The sequence below is a fragment of the Oxyura jamaicensis genome, chromosome 3, assembly GCF_011077185.1.
Source record: "Oxyura jamaicensis isolate SHBP4307 breed ruddy duck chromosome 3, BPBGC_Ojam_1.0, whole genome shotgun sequence".
Classification (NCBI taxonomy): domain Eukaryota; kingdom Metazoa; phylum Chordata; class Aves; order Anseriformes; family Anatidae; genus Oxyura; species Oxyura jamaicensis.
The window spans coordinates 70,131,674-70,145,374 of NC_048895.1; the positions used below are offsets into that span (position 1 = coordinate 70,131,674).

At 45.4% G+C, this 13,701-nt stretch overlaps 1 long non-coding RNA gene across 3 annotated transcripts; it reads left to right on the forward strand.

The window, feature by feature from the left end:
* Nucleotides 1-6,529: 6,529 nt before the first annotated feature.
* LOC118164536 lies at nucleotides 6,530-12,818 on the forward strand. 3 transcript variants are annotated; one of them, XR_004749532.1, is made up of 3 exons: nucleotides 6,530-6,658; nucleotides 8,717-8,888; nucleotides 12,630-12,818. It is a non-coding gene; the product is annotated as an uncharacterized LOC118164536 (long non-coding RNA). The 3 variants fall into 3 exon arrangements; XR_004749531.1 differs by lacking the exon at nucleotides 12,630-12,818 and adding an exon at nucleotides 8,990-9,009; XR_004749533.1 differs by lacking the exons at nucleotides 6,530-6,658; nucleotides 12,630-12,818 and adding exons at nucleotides 8,565-8,601; nucleotides 8,990-9,009.
* The last annotated feature ends 883 nt before the right edge of the window (nucleotides 12,819-13,701 follow it).

Genomic DNA, 13,701 nt, shown 5'->3' on the forward strand with positions numbered 1-13,701 from the left:
TGACGCCTACAACGTGCAGGCGGTATGGAGTAATAAAATAATCAAAGATGTTGGAGAGCCATGGGGTGTTGGCAACCGGGAAGGCTCAACATCATCACATCTGCTAAAATCTGAGCATGTTTTTGCAGAGAACATAAGCATTACTTTGGTAAGGCTTCTTTATTTCAATACTTTAACCTTTACTGAGATAACAGTGCACCCCGTTGGCTTGAAATTCTGCAGCTGTCATCTTTAGAGCAGTCACAAGAACAACCTGCTCTGGTGCAGAGCACTTCGTGCCTACTCAGTACAGGCTCTTTCCAAGATCCTCTTTATTATTTGTTACGAAGTGACCCAAATACAGCTTCACAAAAAAAGCAGGTGTGTTTAGCAGTCTGAAAAGTAAATTATCCAGAAGTTGATATTCCTGTTACATTGCCCGAGTTATTTAATTAGCTTTCAATGAAAGTTGTGCCTCTGTGGTGTGTTGATAGAGGACGTGCTTCGTGCTGCTGACGAGAAACAATTAAAGAACAACCTTGCAGCTATACTTGGGACAGATTTTCGTTTATCAGGCATTTGCATACAGAGTTACAGCTGCCTAAGAGCACTAAGAGAAGGGTGTAACCAGTGTTGTCAGATCTTATAATTTTGAGTGTGGTATTTGCTGTGTTTCTGCCCAGTTTCTAGAGAGAAGCTCAGCAACTAAAAGAGGCTAACACCTGCCATGCTGGCAGTTTCCAGGCAAGGCACAATGAAATGCTATTACGCAGTGGCACTTCTTGCCATCTACTTGGGGGGGAGCGACATTTTCCATATGATAAAATGAAAAACAGCTTCTAATTAGGAGAATAATTTTCTAGTGTACGGTCACAAGTCTAAAATCATGACAGAAATCCTTCTTAAAATGTCAACAAAGTGAAGACAAAGGGCAGGGGGAGGAGAAGGGAAAGGGTGTTGGTTACCTAAACATGGGCATTTAGGGTCACTTGGAGGGTCGTACAACTTTGAGCTCAGCCTTCGGGCTCTGTGCTAGAAAACGCAACTTTCTTGGAGTGCTGTGGCATGTCTGCCAGCCCTGTGCAGTTGTTTCAGGTACTTCAAGATAGCTGAAGTGTTCGAACACTCAAAAACAATCCCAGAATTCAGAAAGTGCATTTTTTAGGAACATTCATATTTGGGGGAGCACAAGAGGGAGCTTGAGGTTGGAAATGCGGGATGTCATCTGGCAACAAGACCATGGTACAAGACGTTGAAGGTACAACCAACCAAGCCAGGGAAATCCCAGCAGAAGACAATCCCAAAGGCACGTGTGTGTGATACAGAAGGATGATGATTCTTGCTACTGTGCTTCTTTGCATTTTATTCTAGCAAAGACAAAAATAAACAAGATCTAATGGTTAGAAGCTAGTCACACAAATACCTCACATTTCTATTTCTAGTCTGGTTTCTAAAGAAAGCAACTGTGGATTAACCTATCTCAAGAGGCTTCTGACCCCAAAAGCCAATTTCTACCACATTTGTAGGTGGCATCTCAAAGACACTAAGTGCCTGTAAGCTTCATGGAAAGAACAGGGAACGAGAGAACCCCAAACCTGCGTGGCAGGAGAGGCAGCTGCGATTTGGGGCCTCCATCTCTTCACGGAGGCTGGCAAGAAGGAATGAGAGCTCTGCCCCATCGCCCTCCAGCCCCAGCAGAGCTGGGAGGGGACTGGGAGGGTTTTTTTGGGGTGCTCAGCTTGGGTGGGAAGTCTGGAGGAGGAATCCGTAGGAAATGAGGCCGTGTTAGTATCACTGCTTACAAAGCCGCATGTTAGGGAGACCAGTTGAGCGTTCAAAATGATTAGCAAGGCTGGGTAGTAAATTCCTTTCATCATTTTGGCTGTCATCCTAAAATATGTGCTCTAGATTTACCACAGATTTGCTTGGTTTGGGCCAGGGAATTTCATTAAGTAATTCCTGCATCATGTGATACACAAGGTTGCATTAAATGGTCCAGCGATCATTTCTATTCTTCTGTTTCAACGATCCCTGTCTGAAAAACAATGATTGCAGAGCAAGGGAGAAAAATAAAGCATTGGCGTTTAGGAAGTACAAAGAGCCCCATCCATTTAACTGCAGGGATTTTTAATTTTTTTTTTTTTTAATTGAATAACAGTTCCCAGGATCCATTGATCTTTACATTAGTTAGAGCATCCTACAAGGACAGCAACCATGATGGGGAGAGTGTGAGTAATGAGCTAGCAGCCTCGTGAATCATTTCCCCTAAAGCTTTGTATTTGTAGAGAGACAGATGGTGGGAGCTGTGAAGAGGGAGAGGGAGGAGAAAACAGTTTTTTTTGCAAACAAAAGTAGGGATTGAGGACAGCAAAACAGAAATAATCAGCAGGTAAGGGAGAAGAGGCTGAACATACACAGGCTGTTTCCAAACCAGGCTGTTAATGTTAAAATAGATGAGGGTTACAGGAAAGTATAGGAAGAGAAAACAAGAGCTTTGTGGCTGAGAGAAAAAAAATCACAAGAGCAGCCCTAAAAATGTGTTTGTAGATGATCTCTTAAGTCAGTTATTAACTTTATGTGTAAATAGTGGGGAAGTAGCTGAAAGTATGCAAGTATCCCTCCCGCAGGCTGGCACCGCTGCCCAGCGGGAGCTGCAGGTACCGAGGGTGCAGAAGGCACGGCCTGAAGCGCTGCAGAAGTGCTGGGGGTTTCTCTCAGCGCCTGTAGATCTGCAGGGGGCAGGAGGGGAAATACATCGTCCCTCACATGGGAAGTAAGGAGCAAAGAAAGAGCTGCCTACCATCAGTGGGATGAGTGCGGCATCAAGAGACAGAGACCGCTGAGAAGCAGCCCGCCTCGCAGGTTTACTGAGAGATCAGATGGCGTTACACACGAGGATCCTTTATGCGAGTCACCTGTGACAGAAACACAGCTGTAAGGCTGTCATCCCGCAGCTAAGCTACATCCCCGGTGAGGGGACCGCACGGCGGGTCCGGTGCAAAGGTAATCCAATAAAACCCTGCGTGCAGGACATGAAATGCTGCCCTAAGAGCACCACAGTTCTGGGCTGGTGGCTCGGAGGAATGCTAAGGCTGAGGAAAATACCTGGTGTTAGAGGGGGGGAGATCCTCAGCCTTGCACGGCGAGAGGCCGACCAGGGTAAGGAAGGAAAACAGGCCCGGGAGAGTCCCTCCTGCTCGGCACGCAGAGCAGGTGCGCGTTATCTCGCAGAGCAAACATCTCCCCCGTCCCTCTCCGGCTTTAATTTAACAGCCTCTCCGCTGCCCACACCTGCGTGAGTAATAATCACCACATAATAAGGCATGTTTGGGGGAAACAGCCCCTGCCGGGCAGGCCACGGCTTTCTGCAGCCTCCCCCCGGCCCGCCTTTATCACCGTGCTGCTCCAGGAGAGCCCTGCCACAGGCACCCGGCTGTGGTGCTGTCCCCTCTCCCCGGCCCCTGGCAGGGGTCCCCGGGGACGAACGGGTGGGCCCAGGGATCCCAGGCGAAGCACGGCCATACCCCGTACATCCAGGCAGGACGGGCTGCTGGGGAAGGGGAAGGGGAGGCCCAAATCCTGCCAGGGAGCGGGCGACCTTCCAGGCCCTGATTTGCAGGTTGGGCAGATGGAGTCCTTGACGTCCTCTCTGCTGGACCGTGCCAGCCTCCTAAGGTAGAAAAAATGCGGTGGGAAAGCCCCAGAGCTCACAAAAGAGTGTTGTGGTGTGTTTTGTTTGTTGTTTTTTTTCTGAGGCTGTAGGAAAAGGTATCGTAACGGTAGACGCTGGACAAAAAATAGTTCATAATTAAAAGTGATTTAAAAAAACTCATGACCAATGCCACCTGCAGTGAGCTCATTCTGGCCGTATTTCATTCTCTGGATTTTCCATTTTTTTTTTCTAAAGGACTCCATTCTGGAAATACTGGCTTTGAGGCTTCCTTCAAAGCTATCTTCTGTTCCTTGGGCTGACGGTTCTTACAACGCGTCTGTTCTATTTTTCGTCAGCTACCTGCAGTGAAAGCCCCCTAAATGTGGCGCTTTGTGGGGGGCGTGTTTGGCAGCGCAGAGCTCCAGCGAGCCGCCTCGGGATTGTCAGCAAGCAGCGGGGGCTGCAGGATGCTGTTCAAGAGCCTGCGGTCCTCAAAGGAAGCAATTTAGTGAGAAAAACTTCTGAAAAGATAACACGAGTGGGGATTGAGCTGAACAGCCCAGGAGTACCTAATGCATTTAAGGAGCCTTTCATCCCTAGGCTGGCAGAGAGAATTCAGCCTGGCTTGGTACTGACCAAAACCTGTCGGGGTAGGGTCTGGTAGCATCGCCTAAACCCTCAGTGGATGCTGTGTGCATCTCGCTCACGTACAGGAGTGCCTTCCTCCCAGAGCTCCCCCCCAGGCAGGACGCGCAGACACTGGCATCCAGTCTCAGTATTTACACCAAAACCAACTGTTATTGGATACCAAATTAACAGCGCTCAGAGGACAACCGACCATTTCTCCGTGAAGAAGACCAAAGATATCCCTGCCTATAATGATTTCAGATGCTCAAAAGTGTCTTTCCCCATGTACAGGGCACTGAGAAATCATTTAGAAGAAGACCATTTATCTCCATTTCACTGCTGAATTGCTGCAGGCAGCAGAATGCCATCCACTCGCTCTGCTCCAGGTGCCTTGCCTAAGGAGTGGAGATGCGAGCAAACGGGCCACTAAGGTAAAGTTATTTGAGGCTTACTGACAAGTACTATGCACATACAAATAATTTGTATTTTTATGGGTCCATTTTCCTCCCGCTCTTAGAACAGAGATGCTTTTTCCTGAAGCACCGTCTGGTGTCGAAGCTGAAATAGCAGAAACCCAGGAGTGAGACGGTCCCAGAAGAGATGAGATGGGGTCTTTGAGTAGGCACAACAGAAACTGGGAAGACAGACGGGGAGTGTGATAAAAAGGTGAGAAGGAAGAAATCAATTATAATGTAATCAAATTGAAGGAAGTAGCTAAAGTAACAGCTAGTATAGATTCATCTTTTTTTGCTACGTGTTTTATGTTAAAAGAGTAAATGCTAAATGATTTTACCTGTTTTTAAAATGAAGAAAAAGACAGCAAAATGGTATTTGCCTCCAGGCTCGTGTGTCCTCCTTTAACTTATCAGTTGGAAACCAACCCACTGAAGCAGCACCATCCCCGCTGGTACGCAGCCCCAGCAATGCCAGCTTGGCGCATCAGTGCACCTGTGGCCAAGAGACCCGGGGTTTTACTGAGATGAGACAGCCAGGGTTAAAGGAGAGCAGCGACACGGCATCACCGCCTAACTCTGCCAGGAGCACACTGAATGAAATCCGTGCATCCCAAACCTCACGTCTGTTGGTGGACATGGTCCAGACCCTGTGCTCACTCTGGGCTGGGCCCAGCAGTAATCAGAAGGTCAAATTATAAAGCTCTGGGCTGGCTGGACTTCGGCACTGGAGAGACAGGCTTTTCTCAAAGCGGTACCTGGACAATGGCATGAAAATTTTTGACCTGCTTCACTGGAGCTACCCTAGGAAATAAAGCATAATGCCCACCAAACCAGCTTGCTTTTACGTTTCTGTTGCCCGTGCTACTCAGTCCCGCACACCTCCCTGTTTTTTATGTCTTACAGAGTATGTCACCTCAATCTACTTGATGCTTCTTGTTCCAATGGCAATCTCCAGTACAAAAAATTCATCTGGAGACCCACGTCAGGCTCAGCCTGTGTGTCCCCACGCAAAGCAACCTTCAATCTGGTGTGACACTACACTGCTTTCACGTGAGCTTGGGAGGTGAAAGAAGAGGTGCAGCCGAGCAGCACTACTCCACGTGGAGAGGGAAAATGATACAGGGCATTTCTACACTAAGGCTGGTCCAAGCCAACATACGTGGCGGCACCCAAACTGTCCTTCAGGAGGCAGCCAAAAGGCAAGCTTCTGCATGCCCTCATGAGATACCGCCCGTGAAATAACATGAGTGAGAAAACCCAGGGAGTGCCACAAAGTCTAGTGTCGCACCGCTTGTGGCAGGGCTCAGCAAAATGAGCGCCTTCGAGGAGCCTCCACCTGCCAGTTCCCTGCGACCAGAACAGTCCCCAGGTACATCACGGGGAAAGGCATCTTACCTCACCAGGCGCAGAGCACACGAACACGAGCTGCAGTCGGCGTGTGTGTGTGCTCCTAGCTTGTCACACACGTCCGAGTTTTCCAAACCCTAGCGCACGCTGGGACTTAGCAGGCTCTCAGGGCGTTTTGCATCAGTCGGATGTCAGCTCTGCTACTGTTGGGCAGAATATGTGCTATCGCCCTGCTAAAAGCATGGTTTCGCTTCTGATTTCTTGTTTTTTCCCCACGTGCTTCCATTTAAGCATCTAATCAGAAGGAAAGTATTTTCTCCTGTGTCATCTGTATTTCACAACAGAGACCAGCCATGCAGATAGCTGCCCCGTGCGTGGCACGGAGAACCAGAAAGCTGTTCTCACGAAGAGCTCACGGTCCCGCGACGCGAAGGATGGGAGAGGCTGACCGGAGTCCTGCGCAAATTGTCTGTCGCCTCTTTGTAAGCCCTACTTCCTTTCTTCATGTCTGAATTTGGACCGGGGATAATGAGCTTCCTGCATCGCACCCTGAGGTACAAGGAAACTCATTGTACCCTAACCCAGGAAGAGTATATCAGTAAGTGGTTTATAAGGCAGCTCTGGCGGGTCTTGTTAGGATGAGTTATTCTCCGAGTTCCAGTGGTTTGATTAAGTGGGTCATGTGATAAGCACTTATAATGAACTTCTTCACATGCTGCCAGGGGAAACCCAGCAGACAAAATGCTCAATCCCACGGCATTGCTCTGCGCATAACAAACTGATTACAAAGATGGAAAAAGCATGCAATTCACTGGCTTCTCCTCCTGCTCAGGACAGCACAACAGTGTTATACAATTTTCCTTCGGCTGCCCCAGATCAAAATATCCTCACTCCCAAATCCAGCTCAAACGAGTGCATTTTTCTGCCTGCAATGCGCCGAGCACTCCACCAGGCAGATCACAGCTAAGTGTAACCATTCGCAAAGCACCTCTTGTCATGCCTCTGAGTGATTTCTGTCTTATTTAGAAAACCAAATACCCCCCCCAAAAAAAAAAAAAAAAACAAAACATCATCAAAACCAACCAACCAAACAAGAACCGAGCATAAGCTCATGAGTAACACAAGCTGGTTTGGTTTGTTTTAAAACTGAAAATCTAAGTCGGCCTGAATCGCCGCAAAGTAAACCTCATTTCACTGGCAACAGTGGCAGAGGTTAAAGAGCAAGCCCCGCTCTGGAGCATCTCTGGCAGATTTGGCCAACCCCTCCAGGACCAACAGCCAGGGTAGGGCAACAGCATCTGATAGCTCTGACCTCTCCCCAGGCAGTGGCTCGTTGCTCCGTGGGATGTGCTTGTGCCAGCCCCATCAGCTGGCAGAAATTGTGGCGCTGCATCTCCAAGGCCAGTGCTATATCCACGGCTCAGCTGGGGGCTGCAGCACGTGTATGATGGACAGGGTGCCTTTGAGAAAGTCTTCTTCTGGTCCTGGGACCGAGGTGCTGGGAAGACCCCAGCAGCCTCTGCTCCCTGACTAGCAATACCCGCGTGCTCCCATTACTATGTGCAACAGCTACTTGCACCAGGACACCCTCACTAAACCTGGCTGAAACATCTGTGAAGGCTTCGCTGCGCAGAGGAGCGCCAGGAGCTCCGCCTGCACGTTCAGGTGTCAGGATGGAGGGGGCGACCATTTCAGCTGCGTATGGTACTGAACGAGGATGGGGAGAGATATGTGAATGGTGGGCTTTAAGTGAGGTAACTTGGGACCCTGAAATCAGAAGATGTGCGATGGGGACATGAATGATACTTTTCCTTTTAGCTGCTTGCTGAGACCAGCTTTGCCCCAGACCTCACCACGCAGTAGCTGACTTGGCAGCAGCTGCAAAGCCAGCCTCAGTAGCACTATCCTCAGGATACCTCACTCCACGCAATCCCCTGAGCAATCTGTTCCTTAGGGTCACGGGGAGAACCATCTTAAAGGGAATTGCTCTGGGAGCTCAGGTGGCAGGAGAAACAAGAGGGTGAAGCAGTGCCTGTCTGTCCTGAGCGTCACCAGCAGGTGTGACATCTACCTTGACACGTGGTGGAACCAAGCGGGCAGCACTACCTCCGTCACCACGCTGCTGCGGAGCGAAGGAGGGCTTCAGCCACTTCTGCTCTGAGGAACGGTCCGGTGGTTATGGCACCTCACACACATCCTGGGGGATGCGTATTGTGTTTGTTTTTTTTTTTTTTCTGGCAGCCAACCTATAAATAGACATGCAGTTTAACGTGTGCATCAAGCTTTGTAGATCGGCGTTCCTATACAACGTTACCAGCCATCCCCAGGTCACGCTATTTCTCAATTAATGGGATTGCACAGGTGTAATCAAGGGGATGATGTGATACCAATCAGCTTTCATCAGCAAAGAGCTTGTCTCCAGCTGTGATGGCATGGGAGAAAGAGGGCCTTATCTTGATTTATTTTCCAGCCAATAGGAATTCATGCACCTAGTAAGTGAGAAAAAAAGTTATCTTTAAAAATATACTTTCTATGCAATCAGTAGGAATCAATAACTGCAAAATTATGATACTGCTATTGGGTTCAGTCATCAGAGATGACTTAATTGTAATTCTGTAAACCAAGTGAAAATTTGCTCTTTGTTTCCACTTGACAGGGAAGTCTCCTGGAAATGTTGGCTCATTGTCCTTAATCACGTTGTGATATTTGGAACTGAACATACCTCCCCAAAGCGTTCTCTTCAATTCTACTCACAAGCTTGGTATTTCAGATTATATACGGATGTTGAACGTGAAAGATTTTTCCCCACTTCACTTAAAACATTTCAGGTAAAAATCATTTACTCTCAATTCCACTAAGCAGCTAGAAATAAAAAAAAAAAGCCAGGATTTTTTTTTTTTTTTTTAAAGTTAAATTTGTTTCCCCCAAGCTCCATGTGTCCAGTTTTAGGAAACTGAGTTCATCGAATTCCACAAGAACTAACAGAGGCTCTTGAAAACGTGAGGCTTACTGAGGCTAGGTATTCCAAACCGAGAATCAGGCTATGGTATTTCATTTCTCAGTCCTCTAGCACTACCTAACTCTATTACAAAGGTGTATTTTGAGACTTTAATTTCTAAATATTTCGCAGCTGAAGAGCATCAGTGAGTGCTAAGATTTCTTTTAGACTTACTCATCTTTACCACATCTTTTCCTTCCGTGTGACAAAGCAGATAAAGGTGCTTGTGGTTTAAAACTACGGACACTAACCTAGCCATGATCTAGCTGAAATTTTGAATTAAATCATGTGGAGTATCATCAGGCTTTTTACTCCTCTCATACTTCTATGTATTCAATCTGGTCTACAGATTTCCTGTGTAGGCCTGTCCCCAGGGACCGAAAACCTGATGTACGCAACTCATAAATAAAGCTAGTGAGACATGAGCAAGAAAAAGCATAGCATACTTCTGGGAATCACTCCAGGAAAATAAACGTGCAAGATGGCACATCACCCTACACAAAGCTGGCAAAGGTAAGGTAACATTTGGGTTTGATCATGACAGAAAATAAAATAATTCTGTGTTCATATGTACGTGCTGGTCTTCCACTGAAGCAAAAGGGCAGAGGTAAGACTGGAGTTTGACTTACAAGAAAACAAACCTGCTGCGAACAGTTGTAGCTTATTGAACTACACTGGAGAAGGAAGTCTGAATTCGATCCCTAGCTTTCAGAAGGCCTGTGAGTTCTCTAGGAACGGCCACCATCATTTATTTCCTGTCTCTGTGCTTCACTATTTGTACAGCACATGCTTCCTCTTAAGGGACCATCTGAATTCCAGGTATACCTTTCCCTCACCAATGACAATGCGTGATTTTACACAGAAGTAGTGTTAAAACACCGTAAAGAATGTACGAGAAACAATCGGCTTGCTTTCCTGTAATGGATTTGGATGAACATATCCTCCCGTTTCCATCTGTGCTTTATTCTCTTTTTTCTTGAGAGGAGGATATTACATTTGTTGGCACTGGCTTTCCTCAGAGCTTATTCTTTTGCTCCCCTTCTGCTCTGCTCTATTTTCCCAGCCTTTCTTACTTGTTTTTAGCCTCCTTAATCCTTACTTTCCCATCACCCTGCGCGCTACCCACTCCCCGGTTTTGTTTACTGTTATTATTTATGAGACATTGAATAAGTTCGAGCAACTGTCTATGACAACAATATGATTACCCAGAAATTATTTAAGGGGTGGATTGGCAGAAGAGACATCCTGCAAGTATGCAGATTGGAGACAGATGTGTACCTGTGTTTTGCTTGGCTGTAATCTGGAAATGTACAGGATTCTTCGAGAGCAAATGTGATCTTTTCTTGCCAATTTTTATTTCTGTGTAGACTGGTCCATATTTTTGCTTTCAGGGATGAAGGTTTACCTCCATCTTAAAACTGTTTGCCTGGCAATGCATTGAAAATTTTACTTGGGTTCTTAAAATATCTGCACTTGCTGTGCAGGCGTAGCTTTAAAACAAGCTATTTATTTGTAAGATTGAACATCCCTATGCTATCAGATATTGTTAGATTAATTGCACAAGAAACCTGTAGAAAAGCTTTTTATGCCTCAGAATGAATGAAAAGTTACTCATGATATAGCAACGAGAGTTCTAGGAGAGGTTTATATGCCTATCTGCCAGAGCTGAACATTTATTTGTGTAGTATAGCACATATAAGCCTTGAGGCTCCTTGAGATTTTAATTTGAGCAATAGCACATGCAGTTGTGTATGAGAATTTCCAGGTGTGCAGGACTGTAACAGAAAGAGAATGGGAGGCTGCCACAACCATCTTAAAACAGACCTGCAGTGGGGAATACAATTAGGTAGGAAATGTCAAACGAATGTCTTAAAATACTTCACATTCTGTAGTTAGCAGGGTAGTGGTTACACCCCAAGTGTGGAGAGATGACGCTGCCACCTGGAACACGTGGTCTGAGGGAAGAATATGGAAAGATGGACTTTCTAGTACGGGTGGAGCTCTGTAACCACTGTTGGCAGAAATCAGAGGATGTCATTAAGTGCTCTGTAACCACTTGGAAGAGAGGGATCAGCTTCTCCTTTGCTTCTCTCATTGGTGACAGACTCCAGGAGGTCACCCTAGCTGACAGAAGTCATTGAGAGCATAAAGACGTTGCCAAGGAGGGGGCTGATGGGTCCAGGCACAGGTTCCAGTCTGAGGTAGGAGAACTCTCGTGTTTACCTTGCTTGGATCCTTCAAGAATCAGTGAGGTGGGAGAAGCCACTGAGTACAGGCTTCTCAACTCCTCTCAACCTTTCAGGATTGGCTACTGCTCTAAAGCCAGAAGATAGTTTAAAATGTCACGCAGCAATTCCTTAAATGGATTCAAGGTATTTCATAGCTCTAGAAGGAAAATCACATTTCCTTCGCCAATTAAATTTACCTCAAAAAGGCCTTCTTACCACTGATCAAGACCAAGTGAAAGGCGGGATTTCCTATACTTAACAGCCATCCAGCATTCAGGATAGGAGAGGAAACAACTTTAAGTCCAGATACCAAACCGTTCCTTTGTTCTGTGGCTCCAAATGCAGAGAAGTCCTTAAAATCCCACAGATATTCTATTCAGGATATCTGGAAACCAGAACTCTTTTGGCAAGTGTAGATTAAAAAGATAATTTTGCTGAGTCCTTCTGATTTTGCCAAGTAATCTGCTAATTAGAAGGATTGGCAGGTAAGCCTAACAGGAAACAGCTATGCCTGAAATGCAGAAATCAGCTTCTTGTTGACCTGTAGTTGTCAATTCAGGACAATTCTATTTTGAGAAGATGCCTCCAAATATTTTTGATGTCCTGTCTGTGTTTCGAACAGGAGTGTCTGCTGAAATCTTTTACCCAGCTACTTTGTAGACTATGCACAACACACACACACAAAAGGCTTTATGCAAGTATCATAATTTAATTTCTTCCTGGAACAGACAGCAATGCCACACTCGCACAGTATTGACATGAAGCCTCAAAAGAAGATAGCTAACAATCACGATGGCTTTTCTGTTGCAAGTATTTGTCCACTGGAAACTGGTTTTAAGGTCTGACCTAACTGCAAAGAGGCCATCCAAAAACTATCAGATGATAACTTTCTGTCATGACTTACATGGTGACAAGATATAACCCATATCCCATGAGTTACTCATTTCCTACAGAAAATTCGTCTTTGCTACAATCATCTAACAGAATTGCAACCACCTATTCTGCACTGAACCATTCGTCTGCTTTCTTGTGTGTCAGTCTAGCAAGCATACTTCCCCTGAATTGTCAGTATTTTTAGAGTAAAATGAGAGGTAAAGGTTCTGTGCTTTGAGGAAGTCAAAGGGAGGTTCAATGTCTGATGCAAAAGCAAATCTCCTTGTGACAATGGGCAAACTGATGGATTTCTGCAGCTGTCTCCATCAAGGAAAAAAAAAAAAACAGAGACCAATTTATTAGTATTTACAAGGTATTCAGCTAATCTTACCGCTTGACTTGCAAGAAACTCAGTGCCATGTTTTGGGTTTGTTTTTTAATCCTCAGTATTTGGATGTTCTTTCTCACAGGGTAAATAACACCACAACTATGTTTACACTGTAACAGAATGAAAAGTCCTTTGGACCAGATGTAAGCACACTGCATACTGAACCTCCTCTCCCCAGGCCCTATCTGCTCCAGATATATTATGGCAGCAAGGACTGCCAGCAGAATGCTTGTGAGCATTTCTGTGCTGGTGCGTTGAACCACCAAGCTCACTCAGGTACCCGGATGCCATGAAGCTCTCAAGAAAAGGCTGTGTGCCCACATCTGTGGTCAGTCCTGTATGCCTGCAGTACAAAATGTGAGTGCGTGTGATTTTTCAGCAGGGTTTCAGGTCAGGTCTACTTTTATTGGAGTGCAGATGAAGGTCTTAAGTGATTATGTAAATGTACTAATTATGTAAATCTAGGAGACATGACAATTAGAACTAAAGCTGAGAATGTAAACGTGGACCTTGTTATCTTGTGCTTGGAGAGAGTGTTATTTTTCTGAACAATGTAGCACATAAAAACCTCAATTCCAACACAAATCTTTACTAACAAATCAGGTTGATGGGCGGTAGGATAAAGGTTAAGCATAATTTGTTATTTACAGTTTTCAAATTCATATACAAATCCCTATGTTCGGAGTGCTAAACTCTTATGCCCGATACATATGTTGTTTGTTTTACCAGATTACATGTGAATGAAAAGAACAGCTGTGACCTCTCCTTGTACTTTGAAAGGGCTCTGACAAAAACAAACAAATCCTACTTAAGGAAAAAAACCCTTAATTTGAATTCATTCATTCTGCATGTGTAAGGACCTACAGAATTCATCCTATGCCTTTATCACATTCAAAATTAATAGTGAAAAGGCAGCTAAGGTAGAATTATATTTCATATTCACTTTGGGAATCATCTCTTAACACTTCAGTTATCCCACCATTGTCTCCTAACCTATAACCACACTCACTGTAAACTGGTACAATGTTCATAGAAGCATCTACCTAGGCTGAAACTGTGAGTCCAAGTAATCACGTTTCCTCTTTCTATATCCTTCAGTTACCTAAAACATGTTATTAAAATTATTTTTCTCTTTGCATGCATAATTTTAAAAA